General features: G+C 32.8%; 1 pseudogene; it reads left to right on the forward strand.

Annotated features, from left to right (window-relative positions):
* The first annotated feature begins 8,241 nt into the window (after positions 1-8,241).
* LOC101956758 (large ribosomal subunit protein eL42-like) lies at positions 8,242-10,143 on the forward strand (annotated as a pseudogene).
* The last annotated feature ends 7,554 nt before the right edge of the window (positions 10,144-17,697 follow it).

The following is a 17,697-nucleotide window of genomic DNA, read 5'->3' on the forward strand; positions in this document are numbered from 1 at the left end:
TGAAAATACATGTTTTATACAATATGCTTTATTAGTGACAGCAATGGTTCACACGCCAGACAGTACTAAAGTCAATATACCATGATCTCTGAGAAAGAGAAGCTATGGTGATAAGATCCTCCAAATGTTTAGAAAAAAGATTGAGATGTGGAGAAAATACACAGGAAATGGGAAAGAGAGAGATGTTAGGAAATGAGAGAACATAACATATCTTTCAAAGGCCAGAAATTGATAAAGGTGGTGCTTACATTTAGGGTTGCTGTAAAGTTCACGTCCCTTACTATTGCACAGTATTAAGTATTTGGTGTACTACATATAAACTTTGATGCTAATAACAATTGAGTTGTGGTATGACCATTTAAGATTTAAAAAAATATATATAGCAATTAGGTAATGAGTGCAGAATTGTTATAATGAACATGTAAATACTTTAATGCTAACCTGATTGCTGGCAATCTGTAATTCTGGGTGTAGGAGTTGAACAACATCATGGTATATTTTTCAAGATGGTCCTTGTTATGGTTTGGATGTAAGGTGTCCCCAAAAGCTCACATGTGAAACAAAGCAAAAATGTTCAGAGGAGAAATGATTGGGCTGGGAGAGTCTTAACCCAAGCAGTGATTTAATATCCTGATAAAGATTAACTGAGTGGTAACTGAAGTGGTAAGGGGAGACTGGAAGAGTTGGGAATAAAGGTATGGCTTTGGTGTAACTATTTGTATCTGGCTAGTTGAATCTCTCTCTCTCTCTGCTTGCTGATCTCATGTGAGTGGCTTCCCTCTGCCACACACTCTACCATGATGTTCAGCCTCATCTTAAACCCCAAGGAATGGAGTCAGCTTTCCATGGACCAAGACCTCTGAAATGGTGAGCCTTCAAATAAACTTTTCCTCTTCTACAACTATTTTGTTCATGTCCTTTAGTTACAGCAGTGAAGAAAGCTGACTAAAGCAGTGCTCTTCAACTTGTCTAAATTTATTTTCTTCCTACTTTTAAACCAAAGATTTTTTGTCCCTTTAGTTTAAGGACATGATTCTCAAACTTTTGTATACTTTTAAAATTGTCTAGGAAATTCAACTAAAAAAAAAAAAAAAAACAAAAAAAAAAAAAAAACAAGCATATGGACCTTACATGAAAATACTACATCTGTAGGACAGTATTTTAAGAAACACTGATTTGAACAATTGCTTCTTGAATAATTTCCTTTGAACAGAGTATTAAACTAGAATTAAATATTTTGGGACAAGAGAAGAAATCAGGTCCAAGAATTAATGGATTCTAATTGAAAACATGGGATCAGAAACAGTTCAAGAGTGGGGAAAAGACAAAATACAAACACAAAAAAACTAGCAGGTAAAGTTAAGATGGAACAGTGTGGAGTTGTGAAGAGCAAATTTGGATGCTCACCTTAAAATTAAAAAATAAAGTCAGGTTCATTGTGAATTTACAATTTAGCTATGTCAAATCAATTCATTACTTTTATTTCTGTCAATTATCTTGTTAAATGATGAGATTGCACTTACTAGTAAACAGAACACATTCTATATTTTGCCAAGCTTTCCTCTAGGGGCTATGCTACTCCATTGCAAATAAGATGCAAAGCCTGGTCACATGTTTCAAATCTGTGGGATCCCATGAATTCAGTAGCAATTCATCATGCACATCATCTGTAACAGTGTTACAATTTGAAATGAACTACTCAAATTATTAACCAAAAAAATCATTACTGTGAAAAAATTCTTTGCTATGAAAATACATATTATCATAAAATTCAATCCAGATTTCATTGTACTGTTATTCTTGGTTTTGGCATTTTTTGTTTTATAACACAGTAAAATGGACAAAAAAAAGATGATGAAGATATTGACTAGGATTTGGGAAAAGATAAGATCAACAAATGCGCAAAATCAACATAAAGGAAAAAAATATGGATTTTTTAATGCTTAACATGATCAATTTTAAATTCAATTACCTAAAAAAGTGATAGTCTATATCACACAGTGAAGATGAGTTTATCCATTTTAATTCAAAATAGACAAGAAGACACACAATTCTAAAAATATTAAAGCAAAGTAGTTTCATTACTGTCAAGATAGTACATGAGGTCAGGCTGCTGGCTCTTTGCCCTGTTCCAACCTTGAGGATTTCATAGAAGAAAAATGGTTTTAAATGGACATAAAGAATCAACACAGGGGCTGGGGTTGTGGCTCAGAGGTAGAGCACTCTCCTGGCATGTGTGAGGCACTGGATTCGATCCTCAGCATCACACATAAAAAATAAAATAGAATAAAGATATTTCCACCTATAGCTTTAAAAAAAGAAAGAAAGAAAAAGAAAAAAAAAAACATCAATACAAAAGCCACAGGAACTTCCTAAGAGAGTGACTGGTGAGTGAATATGAAAGCCTACAATACTGGTGTATACTACTATAGATTTTATAAACCCTAAAAACTTGTCTAACAAAAGATTTACATAATTTTTTCTTCAATTAATATTGCCTTGCTAGAACTTTTTTGCTTTGATTTACATTTGTTTTAAAAATGTATTCATTATTAATGCATTGTAGATAGATATAATATTAGGATTCATTGTGAAGGAATTATAAAAGCATGGATTGTAATTTGCTCTAATTCAGTCCCCAGTACTATCTCTTATGTTCCCCTCCTCCCTCCACCTGGTTCTCTTCCTCTATTCTACTGATATTTCTGTTATTTATTTATAATGCTTTTTTAATTAGCAGAGGTGAAATTCACTGTGCTATTTTCATACATCTATGGAGGAAATTTTGATCAGTTTCATTCCACTGTTCCTCACTTTTTTCATTCCTCCTCTCTCCCTTTAATCCTCTTTTTCTAATCCACTTTATCTCTCAAATTTTTTACTTCATAAACATTTATTTTTTTGAACATTTTGAATGTTTGTAATAACACTTAGCTTAAAATAAACACATTGAATAGTTGTACAAATATATTTTCTTTTTATTTTACTATTATTGTTTATATTCTTAAAATATTTATATATAACTTTAAACTCTTTGTTCAAAGCTGATTCATAGTCTTTTGGCCTTCCACAAGGTCAGGATCAATTATATTGTCTTCCATCTGTACATGCATCCCACTGGAAGGACAAAAGGAGGTAAGGTGCTTGGGTTTGTCATTTGTGAGGACAGCAAACCTCCTTTGTGAACACCTCCTGAAAGGACCTGCATAGGGGTTTTTTGGATGTTTTATGCCTTTTAGAAAAACACCCATAGTGTTTTGGTTGGTTTGTCTCTCTTTTTCACCTTAGATTTTCTTGTAAGCAGATAACACATTGTGAACATTCCTCTGTAGTAACAGAAACATTTTCGTGTTGGAGTTTTTAAAATTTTGAGGAGCTTTGTGAGGTCTGCAAAAGCTTCTGCTAAACCTTTCACTGAATTTTCTTGGGGGTTCCTTTTCTTCTCCTGCAGCCTCTGTTTCTTTCACTTCTTCTTCAGCTAAAACATTCTCTAATGATGGGAAAATTTCAGCTTCTTTATAATCTTATGAAACACTGTCATGTTGAAATGTTCTTACCCTGTACATCACTGATTGTGTACACATGTACACATACACACATATATATCTTGTATGTCACACAGACACACATACATAGAGAATTACAGCATAGCTTTAGTAGACTAAAGATAACACACCAATCAACCTTTATTATATAATGGACAAAATAAGTTTTTTAATGCATGCTAAAAGCACATCCTCAATCAAATGGGAATATTGGTAACATAGAAATGTATTATGCAAAATAGAGACAACATCACTGAAAAAATTGAAATGAAAGAACCATAATTTAAGAAACTAGAAAAGGAAATTGAAGATCGTCTTGTGTGAAATGTTAGTGAGAAATGATATTAAACATAAAAAGAAAAATTGTCATGATATTAAGTATTTTTCAAATAAATTTAAATATCTTAAACCAGGAATTAATTGGAATAAACCTTTGTTTCATTTATTTTTATACTATCTTTTCATGATGGTTTGATAATTTGATCTGGTCTATGATTACATCAAGATTGTGGCCTACACTGGGGTAATTTTTTATGAGCATTGAATTTCTTTAGAATTATACTGCTATTATTTCCATTTGTTTATTATTTGATTTTATTCTGGCAAGAACATTTAATATGAGATATATCCACTTACATTATTGTTGACCACAGGTACTATATTATATTTCAGATGTCTAGAGCTAATTCTGTTTTGTTGACTGAAATCTATACCTAGTGATTAGTAACTTGCCATTTCCTACTTCCCCTAAATCACAGTAACCATATTCCATACTGTGATATGACATTTTTTAGATACTTTATACAGGTGGAATCGTGTAGCATTTTTCTTTCTGTGCCTGTCTTAAGTTCACTTAATGTAAGATACTCAAGGCCCATCTGTGTTATCTCATATTGTAAAATGTCCTTGTTTAAAAGACTTAAAACCACTCAATTATATGTATACATAATTTTTTATCCATTAATTTGTCAGTTGAAATTTAGGTGGTTTCCACAACTTGGTTACCATAAGCAGTGCTGCAATAAGCATAAATACTAATATATCTTCAGGATCCTGATTTTAATTATTTTGGACAAGTATCCAGAAGTGGTTTTACTTGACATTATGTTATTCTAGTTTTCATTTAAAATATTATTTTATTTTTAATTTTAAGTGTTAAATTTTAAAACAAATTTTTTACTTATTTTCACAGTGGCTGAACCATGTTGCACTCCCACCAAGAATTTCCAAGTATTCCAAGTTCTCAGTACGTTAAATACTGCTGCCTTGCTTCTTGAATCCTGACATATTTGAGGTAAGGGTTTGTTGTAGTTTTGATTTTCATTTCCCTCATAGTTACTGATGTTCACATATTTTAACATACATGTTGATAATCTTTATGTCTTCTTTGGATAAATTTTTATTCAAGTACTTAACCCATTTCTAATCGGGGAAAAAATCACTTTTTCTGTGTGGTGCTGGGGATTGAACCCAGGGCCTTGTGCATTTGAAGCAAGCACTCTGTCAACTGAGCTATATCCCCAGCCCTTGGGTAACATTTTTTTTTAAAATATTCTGTTTCAGTTTTGGTTTTGTTGTGTCTTGTTTTGCTATTGAGTTCTAGGAGATCCTTATTTACATTGAAGATTAACCTCATATCAATTCACATTTTCTATCAGTTCACATTTTCTAGATTGTTAATTCCTTCTGTTGTTATAGAGAAGATTTTTAGTTTTATGCATTTCTAGTTTTTTAGTTCTCATTTTGTTGCTTTGTTGTTTTACTGTTGTTGTTGTTGTTTGGTTGGTTTTTAATTGTCATGCATCATTTCTAAGAACACAGAAATGAAGCCTTTCCCTGGTGTTTTCTTCTAAAATCTTTATAGTTTCAGTTCTGCTTTTTAAGTTTTTTAGTTCATTTTGAATTGACTTTTGTCCATGGATAATATAAAAATTTCATTTTATCATTTTGAATGTAGAGATCCAGTTTTCTGAAAATCATTTGCTGAGAAGATTATTCGACTATTATGTATTTTTAATGACTCTCTAATAAATATCAGACAACTGTATATGCAAGAATTTATTTTTGTACTTTCTTTTTTGTTGTAATGACCTACTTGCTCATCGTTATTCCAGCATATTGTTGTGATTCTTTGCCCTAGCATTGCAATACGATTTTAAATAAGAAATTGTGATGCCTCTAGCTTTGTTCTTTTTTATCAAGATTGATTTACCTAATCATGCTTCTTTGTGGTTCTATATAAATTTTAGAATTATTTTTTGAACTTTTATTGAGAATGTCATTACAACTTTGTAAATATTCCATTCAATATAAATCACTTTGGGAAGGATGGACATTTTAACGATATTTGTCTTTCAATCCACAAACATGGGATGTCCTGCAACTTTGCTGACTTCATTTGTAATTCTTAATATATATCTATCACCTTCTTAGTTCAGTTTGTTCTTGGATTTTGCTTTAAGTTTTGTTTAACTAGGAAATATTTTTATACTAAAATTAATGAGATTTGCCTACACTTCTTTTCAGATACTTCATTGTTAGTACATAGAAAAGCAACTGATTTTTTATGTTGATTTTGTATTCTACAAATTTTCTGATTTTTTAAAGTTATTTATAATAATTTTTATAGAGTCATTAGTGTTTTCCACATATAAGAGCATTATTTGGAAATATATTTTACTTTCTTATTTTAGAAAACTTTATTTCTTATTTTTCTATTTCTCTGGATAGGTTTCCACCACTTTCATAAGTGGTGAGAGTGGATATTTTTGCTTTTTTAAAAGTAGAGATTTCAGATTTTGATCATGACATTAACTATAGACTTTACATATATGGCCTTTATTAGGCTAAGGGAATGTCCTATTCCTGGTTTATGGAGATTTTTTTTTAAATTATTGAACAGTGTTGAAATCTGACAAATTCTATTTCTCAATCTTTTGGGAACTTCATGTGATTTTTAAATCCTTATTTTGTTAAAGTGCTGTATTAAGAGAATTGATTTTTATTTGTTCAACTATCCTTGCACCTTAAGAATAAATCTCTTTTACTTGTAGTTTATTATTCTTTCAGTATGCTGGTGCATTCAGCATTGCTTTCAGTTTTAAAGCATAATTTTAATACATTTAATGCATAAACATAAGTTTATTTTTGTTGAGGTTTCTAGGCATGTAGATTGCCATATTTTATCTTTGGTTTTTCGGTCTTTAAGTTTTACTCATGTCACACACAAATGACATGAAATGCTAATTGTTTTACCTGAGCTGACAATCTATTTTTTTCATGTGTGTTTGATTTCCTCATATTTATTATTTATTAACATATATGGACTTGTTTCTGTAAGAAGATAATTTTTAAGTGGCCTCTAATTTTTTATCATGTACTTAAAGAGGACACACTGACTACATTTTTTTTCTGTCCTATCCTCCAAGAATGTGTAGTAAACAAACCTGGTGTGGTGGTCCATACCTGTGATCCCAGAGATTCAGAAGACCTGAGGATGGAGTATTCCAAATTTAAGGTCATCTTCAGCAATTTAATAAGAATCTATCTCAATTAAAAAAAAAGTTGAAAAAATAAAGGAGTGGCTATGTAGCTCCTGTAGCTCAGTAGTAAAGCACCCCCATGTATAATCCCTAGTAAAAAAAAAAAAAGTAACAACTGCAAACAACTATAAATAGCTTTGACATAATGTTTCACCATGGAGCAAAGGGGAATAATGCTTACAGCTTACTTTAATGTTCACAAATTTCCTAATCTGGGAATTCTTTCCTTAGAACAAAGCACATTTTATGTGAATTTATTACATGATTCTACAAATCACCGTTCAGGAATTGAGATTCAGTGTCTTCTTTTAATATCCATGAAATTGTGGCAGGTCATGCTAACTTACAGTAGAATCTCAGACAAATCACACTTCTTGATGTTTCTGATGATGTTTATTTTGTGGCATAGCATCAGGACTTTCTGGAAAAGAAAGAATGAGGAATTCATGCCCCCCCCCCCCCATGCATTTGTGAAAAGTCTAAGGAATTAATAGCAAAAATGTTGACTCACTTTCATGAAGAACCAAACAATAATTTGTGCCCCAGTGTACTTCCTTTTAAACTGCCAAAATCTGGGGGGTGGTTTGCAGGCAATGTAACCAGAGGTCAATTCACAGACAGCTCCATGGACAATGACATGGTTGATGACAATTCTCTTCCTGGTAGATGAGGCTTCTGATGGTAAACCTCAAACCCACCTAATTTGATCAACTAGCACCAAGAATAAAATCATGAGTAAAATTAAACCTTTCCTCCTTTAAGTTGTTTTTTTGTTAATATTTACTTTTTAGTTGTAGTCAGACACAATACCTTTATTTTATTTATTTTTTTTTTATGTGGTGCTGAGGGTCAAACCCATGGCCTAGCACATGCTAGGCGAGTGCTCTACTGCTGAACCACAAACTCAGCCCTCCTTTAAGTTGTTTTTTGCAGGTATTTTAATAACTGTGACAAAAAGCTTACTTACTCATGGCCTAAGGAAGTGTAGATAAATGTTTGTGATCATCCCTACCACGTTGAAAACTTCCTTGGTCCTTATGAAACTGGGTATTAAATTTAGAGAACTTAGTAAGGGAAAATTAGATCCCCCAGATTCCTGTGGACTTAAAAAGAAGTACCACTTTGTGTGTCAAATTTACAATAAAATAGTGAGTATGAATGCTCTGGGCACAGCTGAAAAACAATCTGGTCACAACTATTTAATTCAGGTATATCCAAAGCTGAACTAGATAGTGTCATTAATGAAGATGTCACTTTCCAGTGTTGTGTTTGGGGAAAACATGAAACAATGGAAGCTCCACTTGATGGAGCTGCTCAATGCTGTAACATTGCTTGATACAAAAGAAAATGTATTTTAGTAATTGGTATGAAACTGCTTTCACCCTACATATCCTTGATCCTTCCTCTATTAATTTTACCTCTAATTCCAGTGCCATGAAACAAGGCAATTAGGGCTAGGACTGAAGTTTTCCTGTCACTAAGGAATATCAAAGTTTACATGCACACCTCCAGACATGCTGGTAACATCTATAGAATGAAATGATATAAACTTCTGTGGCATCATTGCCCACATGAACCCAAGTAATCCTCCTTCTAAGCTCATAAGTAAAGGCTGTAACTAAGTTCAAATGATAGCATTGAAAATATTTATAGTAATAAAAGAAAAATATTGTTACTGGTGGGAAGGGCCCTGTAGGACAGTTTGGTATATTGCTTTTGTGGCTTTACTACTAAATTATCATGTGAGATGGGCTTTTGATGTTTTTCATGCTTTCTCTTCTCCATCTCATAAATACACAGGGTTTCTCCTGAATGAAAAGAGCTGATATAGAAAATTGTTATTCGGTAGATAATTATACAGAAAAACCCTACAAAACTTTGAGCCTGAACTCTTTAAAACCAGATATCATAATGACTGAACCAAGAAGTTCCCAGAGGATCTCCTGAACGTTTAGGAAGGACTTCTTTGCTCCTGGACATGGCTACTAGGTATACTACTTAGAAAGCATGTATTCTCAACTGGCTTTTTGGAATTGAATGGGTAACCCAATGAAGAATCTGTGGAACTGTGAATTAATTTTGTGAGTGGGTCAATTGAAAATCAATAGAATTTAAAAATTTGTTTATTATTCTCTATATTTAGAGTTCCTCCTCTACAAATATAATACATTGTGCTGATGCTTCCAATGGCTATAGTATTTTTATCTTATGGAAATTTATCTTATGGTGCAAACTTAGTTCTGATCATGGATATAGTATAGTTATTTGTCTCTGAACAAGGAGTCTCATATCATTTTCCAATATCAAAAAAACTGGGAAGGATGGTAGGACGTTGGGTTTGGACTCCGTAACATCCAGCTTAATCCTTACCACAGCGTAGACGGTACTGTCCTGTGGTGGGTCCAGGCCCCTTCGAGGCCCGGGTATCCCAATGAAACCCAGCATTACTGGGCTAGATCATGAAGAGATCAGGCTCTGGGGGCCGAAACTGAAGTGATGGGGTCTATGAGGTAGACTTAGCCGTGGGTGAGGTTAATAAAGCTTTCTTCCTTCTTTGGGGCCAAATGGAGGTTATTGTGCTTGAAGCACATGGGACTGGACCACATTTTGCAGCCACAAGATCTCTGTGTGTTAGCAAGGAGTTAGAATCAAGTTGGCGTGGGATTCCTCAGCTGCAGCTGAGTCAGTGAGGCAATTGGGCCATTTTGGTTCGATAGGTTTTGTGAATGGTGTGTTTACTAGGTGAACGTTCCTAAGACCCGCCTGACGTTCTGTAAGAAATGCGGCAAACACCAACCCCATAAAGTGACACAGTACTAGAAGGGCAAGGATTCTCTGTATGCACAGGGAAAGCGGCGCTATGACAGGAAACAGAGTGGCTATGGTGGGCAGACTAAGCCAATTTTCAGGAAAAAAGGCTAAAACTACAAAGAAGATTGTGCTGAGGCTTGAGTGTGTTGAGCCTAACTGCAGATCTGAGAGAATGCTGGCTATTAAGAGATGCTAGCATTTTGAACTGGGAGGAGATGAGAAAGGGCCAAGTGATCCAGTTCTAAGCTTCATTGTTTGTTTTGTTATGAATCATAACATAATAAAATGTTGAGGTTAAAAAAAAAAAAAACTGTTAAGAGCGCTGGGTTGTAGCTCAGCAGTAGAGCACTCACCTAGCTCATGGGAGGCCCTGGGTTGGATCCTCAGCACCACATAAAAATAAATTAAGGGGCTGGGGATGTGGCTCAAGCGGTAGCGCGCTCGCCTAGCATGCGTGCGGCCCGGGTTCGATCCTCAGCAGCACCACATACCAACAAAGATGTTGTGTCCGCCGAGAACTAAGAAAAAATAAATAAATGTTAAAATTCTCTCTCTCTCTCTCTCTCTCTCTCTCTCTCTCTCTCTCTCTCTCTCTCTCTCTCTGTCTCACTCTCTTAAAAAATAAAAAAAAAATAAAGGTACTGACAACTACAACTAAAAAATAAGTATTAAAAAAAAAACTGGGAAGCTAACTAATTACATAGATTTAAAGTTGTGCTCAACCTTTCACTATTAATAGCACTTGAAGGTCTGTAATTGTACTTTCTGTTAATTCCAATTTTTAAGTAATTCTGCATTTTTATTGTTTTAAGTTACCGAGTTTGGGATTTTTATGCACTTAAATTATTGTCATAATTTTATTATATCTAATAAGTAACTCTTAATTTTATTCTCTCTTGACCTATCAACATTTGACACACTTGCACTTCTACCTCCCCAAACACTATTTGTTTGATTTCTGCTCTACCGCACTCTCCCCTCTTGAATATTAATTCTGATATTAATTTTGAAGTTTCATTGTTTTTCTTCATCTGAACTTATAAATGGTATAGTGTCTCTGATCTTGATCAAAACTTTGTGTTGTTATTAGTGTTTTGTTTTTCACCCTGGCTTCCTCCTTGACCATCTCACCTAAACATCTATAAATAAAAACCAACTAAATTTATAGCTCCAAAGATGACTTCTCTTCCAAACTTCAGCATCATTTAACTATCTTTTCAACATTTGTCTTTGGATATTTAATAGACATTGTTATTTTTAAAAGAGATAAAATGAACTCCTGACTTTTCTGAGTACCTTCTGGGGCCTTTCACCTACAAATTAATGACAAATCCATCATGCAAGTTTTTCAGTGCCCAAAACTGCAATTATGCAGAGATCCCTTCCGTTTTAATATCACCATTGTCTTATGATTCAGAAAACATTATTCACTCTGTCACTACAGTCAGCCTACGAACATAATCATGGTTTCCTGACTGGGTTGTATAAATGGATCTACTGGTCTCCTTCTTCCACCCCAGGTCTACAGTTCTCAATTCAATAGCCAGAGTATTCTTACCGAAAATTTAATTGAATTTGACTCATTCATCAACTCTAGAATCATTCTAATTTTACCCTAATTCTGAGTAAATGCAGCCCTTACAAACATCACCAATAATCTAGTGCTTGCTGAAATCTTTGACCTCTTCTTTCAATTTCCTCTCCTCTTTAACGCAACAGTCACACTAAGTTTATTAATATTTCTTGAAAACTCTAGGCACGATGCTTTAGGGCCATATCACAACAATGTATTGAATGTTATTCTCTAAATATTGACTTGTCTATCTCTTCATTTCTGCCAAACCCTAGCCTTAGGCCTAATGATTAATTGTGTACTGCTTATTATCTAGATGTCAGTTCACAGATAAGATTAATTTTTTGGTGTGTGGGGGTTCTCGTGTGTCCCAAGTAAATATCAAAATACTTATAAAGTAGATATTCAATAAATATTTTACAATAAGTAATTCCTTTAATTATTTCCCTGAATGACTGTTTTGGAAGAGATGTACTTTATTCCTAACTCAGTGACAACTTCAAAATTTCATCATGTGTACTTAATTAAGTAACAACTTAGAACATTACTCAATGCCAAGGCCAATGTCTCGGCTTGGCACCAGAATCACGAGCCACCACACACCTTCGTAGGTTCAAACAGCAATTCTTTATTCCAGCTCTCACACCGCCTCCACACAGGTCCAGGGGCAAACGTGTTCTGCCGTCTCCCGCACAATTCACCTACTCCACGAGGCTCTCTCCAAATCCCATTTTAATCTCACGAGAACTCAACGGGAACAAGCAGCAGGAACACCCTAATCCCAGCAATAATCTTCAACCTCCAACTTCCCTAAAACCCATTATCTTAAACTGGCAACACCTTAAACTCAAGGAGCCGGTTACTTCCTCAAACCTGATCAGCTCTAAACCCGGATCCGCCTTGGTCCTTGAGCAAGGTCACCTTATTAAAGCATGCATGCAATGTCCCATCGAATGTCCTCTAAGCAGCATGGGGTACGCTTGGCAAGGAAATTTCGATACATCATTCCTACTTGGTAATGGCCCTCAGCAACTCAATATCTTTCCTAACCTCTGAATATAACATTTTCTAAATAATTTAACTCAAATAATTTGTTACATTCAGACTGCCTCTTACTTATTTTTATTTAGCCATAGAAAAGAAATAATTCTCCTTACCTTCCTCCATCTTTTACTTTTTTTGTATTAATATTGCCTGTATAGAAAATGTTTTCTCAAGTACATTTACAAAATTTTTACTACACCTTCTTCCAATCCAGATTGTCCTCAATGAATTAGTTAATCAATATTCTTCTATAATATCTCTTCAAAATTTATTTAACAATGATAGCTTAGCTGTAACCATTCTTAGTTTGGCTTATCTGAAAATATATGTTTTAAAACAGCATTGTTGGGTACACAATACAGGCTATTTTATTTTAACACACAGAAAATATTTTTCCATTAGGATTTCACTTTAACTGTTGCTCTTTTGTAGTTGTCTAATCTCCATTCATTATACATAAACTTTTATGTATCTCTCTCTACTGTTTTGTTTTGCTCTAATTTGGGAAAATGCAAGAGATTGAGCCCAGAGGCTTGTGTATGCTAAGCAAATACCCAGCCCTTCTCTCTACCTTTAAAATCATGTACTGAATGTACCTGAATTAGATCGCTATCCTCCAGTGAGCAGCTTCCAAACTTGGCACGTGCTCTGTGCTGCCCTCTACAGAGACATGATTTAAATAAACTTTATAAATTCCTAGAGAAAAAAAAATGATCCAATCTAAACATAAATGACACCAAATATGGAGAACTATGTTAATTAATATGATACATTCTGAAATTAAAAGATAAGCTCAGTGACAAGTAAGCTCAGATGACTTTATCACTCAATTCACATAAATATTTAAGGAAGAAATTATACTAAACTTATTACATAAGATTTTACAAACATATAAGAGATTACAAAATGTTTTTTGAATCTAGCACAACTTGATACAAAAGCCTTGACAAGGCTATTAAGAACTAAAAAAAAAATGTACTCCAATAAATAAAAGAAGTTGTGAAAAACTCTAAGCAATGTAGCAAGTCCAATCCAGCAACATATATAGAAACAGCATAATATATGATGTTCAAGTTAGATTTATCTCATAAAGGCACTGTTAAATTAACATTTAAAATGTTAATGAATGCAAATTTATAGCTTTCAAAATCTTACATTGTAAAATAATGATTATTTAAGTCAATGATATAAGCTTATAGCTTAAGAAACTAAGAAAGGACAAGAAAATTAGAATAAAAGAAGTATTGGAAAGGAATACAATAAATGAGCAAAATCAAATGAGATTTAAAACAAATTATAGGCAAGAGCTGGTTCTTTGAGAAGATCAATGATGCTGTAAACCTGTATCAAGATAAAAGAAGAGGAAATCAGAAATGAAAGAGGGCACATCAATATATGTCCTGCAGGCATTTAAAAGATAATTAGGAGATACTATAAACATGGAATTGACAAATGCCTTTGTACTGTCCACAACTCAGTTGTGTTAGGGCAGTGGGTTTGGTTGAAAGAGACCAAAGAAAGTGCCCAGAAATGACAATGATGACATAAGTTATATTGAAAAATCTCACAGGGATTACCCAGTGGTGACAGGCTGGATAGTACCTTCATCTCTCATTGTGCTTTACCAAGTAACACCTTCATCCCTCACAACTTTACTCCAGAAAATAATGTCTGTACCCTCATGGGACTTTTTCCAGTGGTGGCCTCCTGGATGACAGGCACTGATTCTTTCCACAGCCCCTCAATTCTGCACAGTTACCAAAGGGAAGGAGATTTTATAGATTAGGCTACCAGGTTACAGAGGCAGTAGCATCTTTAGTGAGTGTTCCTTGTTTCACTGTATGACCAGCATCCCAAGGAATTTAGCATCCATAAAGAAAAGCTGCCTCCCACGGATTGTACTAACTCACTGTAATTCCCAGCATATGTGAAAGTCAGTTTCTTTTGAGATATTATTTATCAAGACATTCTGGCACAGCAGTCTCCCTCATTTCTCTCTCTCTCTTTTTTTCTTTGTTAGTTCATTTTAGTTACACATGATATTAAGAATATTTTGACATATTTGTACAAACACGGAATGGATCTTATTCTAATTAGGATCTCAGTCTTGTGGATGTACATGATATTAAGATTTACTGTGGCATATTCATATATGTATGATTATTCAGGAAGTCATTTTAGATTCATTCCACAATCTTTTCTATCCCCATATCTTCTCCATTCCCTTCATTCAATTTTTCATTTTCCTTTGACTAATCCACTGAACTTCTATTCTCAACACCACCACTTGTTGTGCCTTAGCATCCAAATTATTAGAGAGAACATTTGACTTTTGGTTTTTGTGGATTCGCTGATTTTTATTATTCTCTTAACTTGGCTAGGTTTTTGAGAATGGAGAAGGGCATTTTGGATACATGGTAGTTTATTGTTCTCTTTTTTTTTTCCAAGGATAATACAGCTTTAATTCACAAATGAACAAAAGAGTGACATGAAATGTCATCTTTTATTAAATGAGAAAGAAGATGAAATAGAAAAATTGAACAGCTCCATATATATTAAAAGTTAAATTTATTAGCAATATTGGAGTTACCTATATAATTCCAGTCATATTGATTTTAGTAGTAAATTTTTTAAGAAAAGACAAAACACCTGTTTTCTGAAACTTCCTTGAAAAACAAGAGGTAAGAGAAACACATTTTAACTCACTTTATGTGTTCAGTGAAACTCTGATTCTAAAACCTGAAAAGAATATTATAAGAAAAATATTGAACTTTCTCATATAAAAGTCACTAACAAAACACTAGCTAATAAAATTCTATAATATATAGAAATAATAATAAATAGTGACTAAGTATGATTTATCCCAAGAATAAATGATTAAAGTTTAAAACTTGAGCAAAATTATTTGTTTCATAATAATAATTTAATAATAAAAAAGAAAATCATATAATTGTCACAGAGATACACAAAAGGCATTTGAAAATCATTTATATACATCACTGGAGACTTTCATAGATACTATATAATTAACAATAATTAATATGTAAATATGTAACCACTAATAAAATGATTAACATGAAAAATAATTGGCAAAATATTTAGAGATTCTTCACAAAGAAGATATATTAATATGCAAATAACACATGTAAATGTCATTAAGTTGCTAATAAATGCAAACTAACAGACAAATTACATTAAAAGTGAAAATTAAAATATAATTTAAAATTGTAAAACCTTATACCATATAGAATACCTCAATTAAGTTTAACAAACCAAATTTCAGTTTCAAACCAAATTCCATGGGCCAATTGGAACTTTTATGGATTGGTATAATTTTTTTTTGAAAAATTGTTTTGGCATTTTATATAAATTTAAATGCATTTCTGCCATATGAAATAGCAATAAAAAGTATAGAACAGAGATAAATAAAATGAAAAATAGAAAATCATTAGTAAACAAAATTAAACCAAAATTGGTTCTTTGAACACATCAACAAATTTGCAAATCTTTAGCTAGATGAACTAAGATAAAAAGGAACTTTTTTTTTTGCAAGATGTGTAAAAAATAATTTAAGAGCATTAATCAAAATGTTATTTGAGGTAATAATTTTTGTATGTAACCAAGAAAGTTTATTTTTGTTGTTTTGTTTTTTGTTTCTTTGTTTTTTTAACCAGGGAATGGAAGGGAAATATTTAGTGAGTGCAGAAGAAAAGATATTGTAAAAACAATAATTAATAATTTAAATAGAAATACTAATAAATCATGGAAAACATACAAATTGAAAAAGTTTAAATATTAGTAACATTTATAATGTGATTTCATTTGTTTGAAAATTTAAAGCTTTCCAAACACATTACACATAATTCATTAGTACATACATAAGCTACATTGGAGTAGTTACTCAGGGGGTTATTGAAATGGATATAATGAACCAATACAAAAAACGGAAAGCAAAATAACAGGTCATATTGGCCCAGAGTGATGGTAGCAATGCATTATGAATGGAATTATTTAACACTCAGCTCTCTTAACCTATTCATTTCTTTAGATCTTCATACACACAGAGCTCAATCACTTATGCTCTGAAATATTAAGCAATGTAAAAATCCTTCTAATCAGTTCAACCTGTGTCCCACAGACTTGCTGTGATAAAGAAAAGTGATATAGTTTTTGGGAGAGTGGTGACAAGCATAATGGCTGCAATATGGTAACAGGTGTAGAAAACCAAGATGGAAGAAAGATTAGTAAAGTATGCATTGTTTTGCAATATTGATCATAATGATAAATTAGATCATATGCCATTTTAAGGCAGATTATGTCAATGAATGTATGTGCATGTGTAAATGTGTGTAGCTCTACACTCACACACACACACACACACACACACACACACACATATATATATATAAATAATTATATATGTTTTCAATTAGATATATGTATAATGTGTGCTTTTTCCTTTTCTACCTTTGTCACTTCTTAGTGAAAATAACTCATTTGATGTTGTTTACGATTACATTAACCATATGATATCATATTTAATGTTGTCCTAATGGATTTTATTTATTTTTATCTACCATCTGACAGGATTAGAAAGAAAATAATTTTGTAGAAAAAAGCAAACATCAATTCTAAAATATATATTTTATATTTTAACTAGTTTATATGAACATGTCAGCACAATAATACTTGGAGGCACAAAATTAACTGATGTAAGCAATACACATATGTATGACAGGTAAAATATAACATAGTGCTCAATTTGTGATCTAAAGAGAACGAAAAGTGGCATAACCTGAAAACTTAGTGGAATTTTTGAATCCAAACCCCTAATCTAGTCCTACTAAATGGAAGTGTGCATTTTTATAAGATCCCATATAATTGTGTGAAAATTAATTTTTGAAAAACATCAACATGAGATAATAGGTACCTGAAGTGACTATTGTAAATACAAGAAAGCCCAAAACATTTATCGCTAACAACTTTAGCTGTTCAGGTCTAGGATTATAAAGATTTTGTAAGTTTTAATGCAAATTTCCAAATTGTATGTTGTAATCATTTCAAGAATAAATTTAAATGCTTTCTGCAACTCAAAATATTTCTATTTGTTTAATTTTGGAGGAGGCAAAAGCTTTTGCATTATCCTCTAAATTTCCATGTTTGTCCTAATTCTGAAGAGGTA

Source organism: Ictidomys tridecemlineatus, chromosome 1 (assembly GCF_052094955.1).
Source record: "Ictidomys tridecemlineatus isolate mIctTri1 chromosome 1, mIctTri1.hap1, whole genome shotgun sequence".
NCBI lineage: Eukaryota > Metazoa > Chordata > Mammalia > Rodentia > Sciuridae > Ictidomys > Ictidomys tridecemlineatus.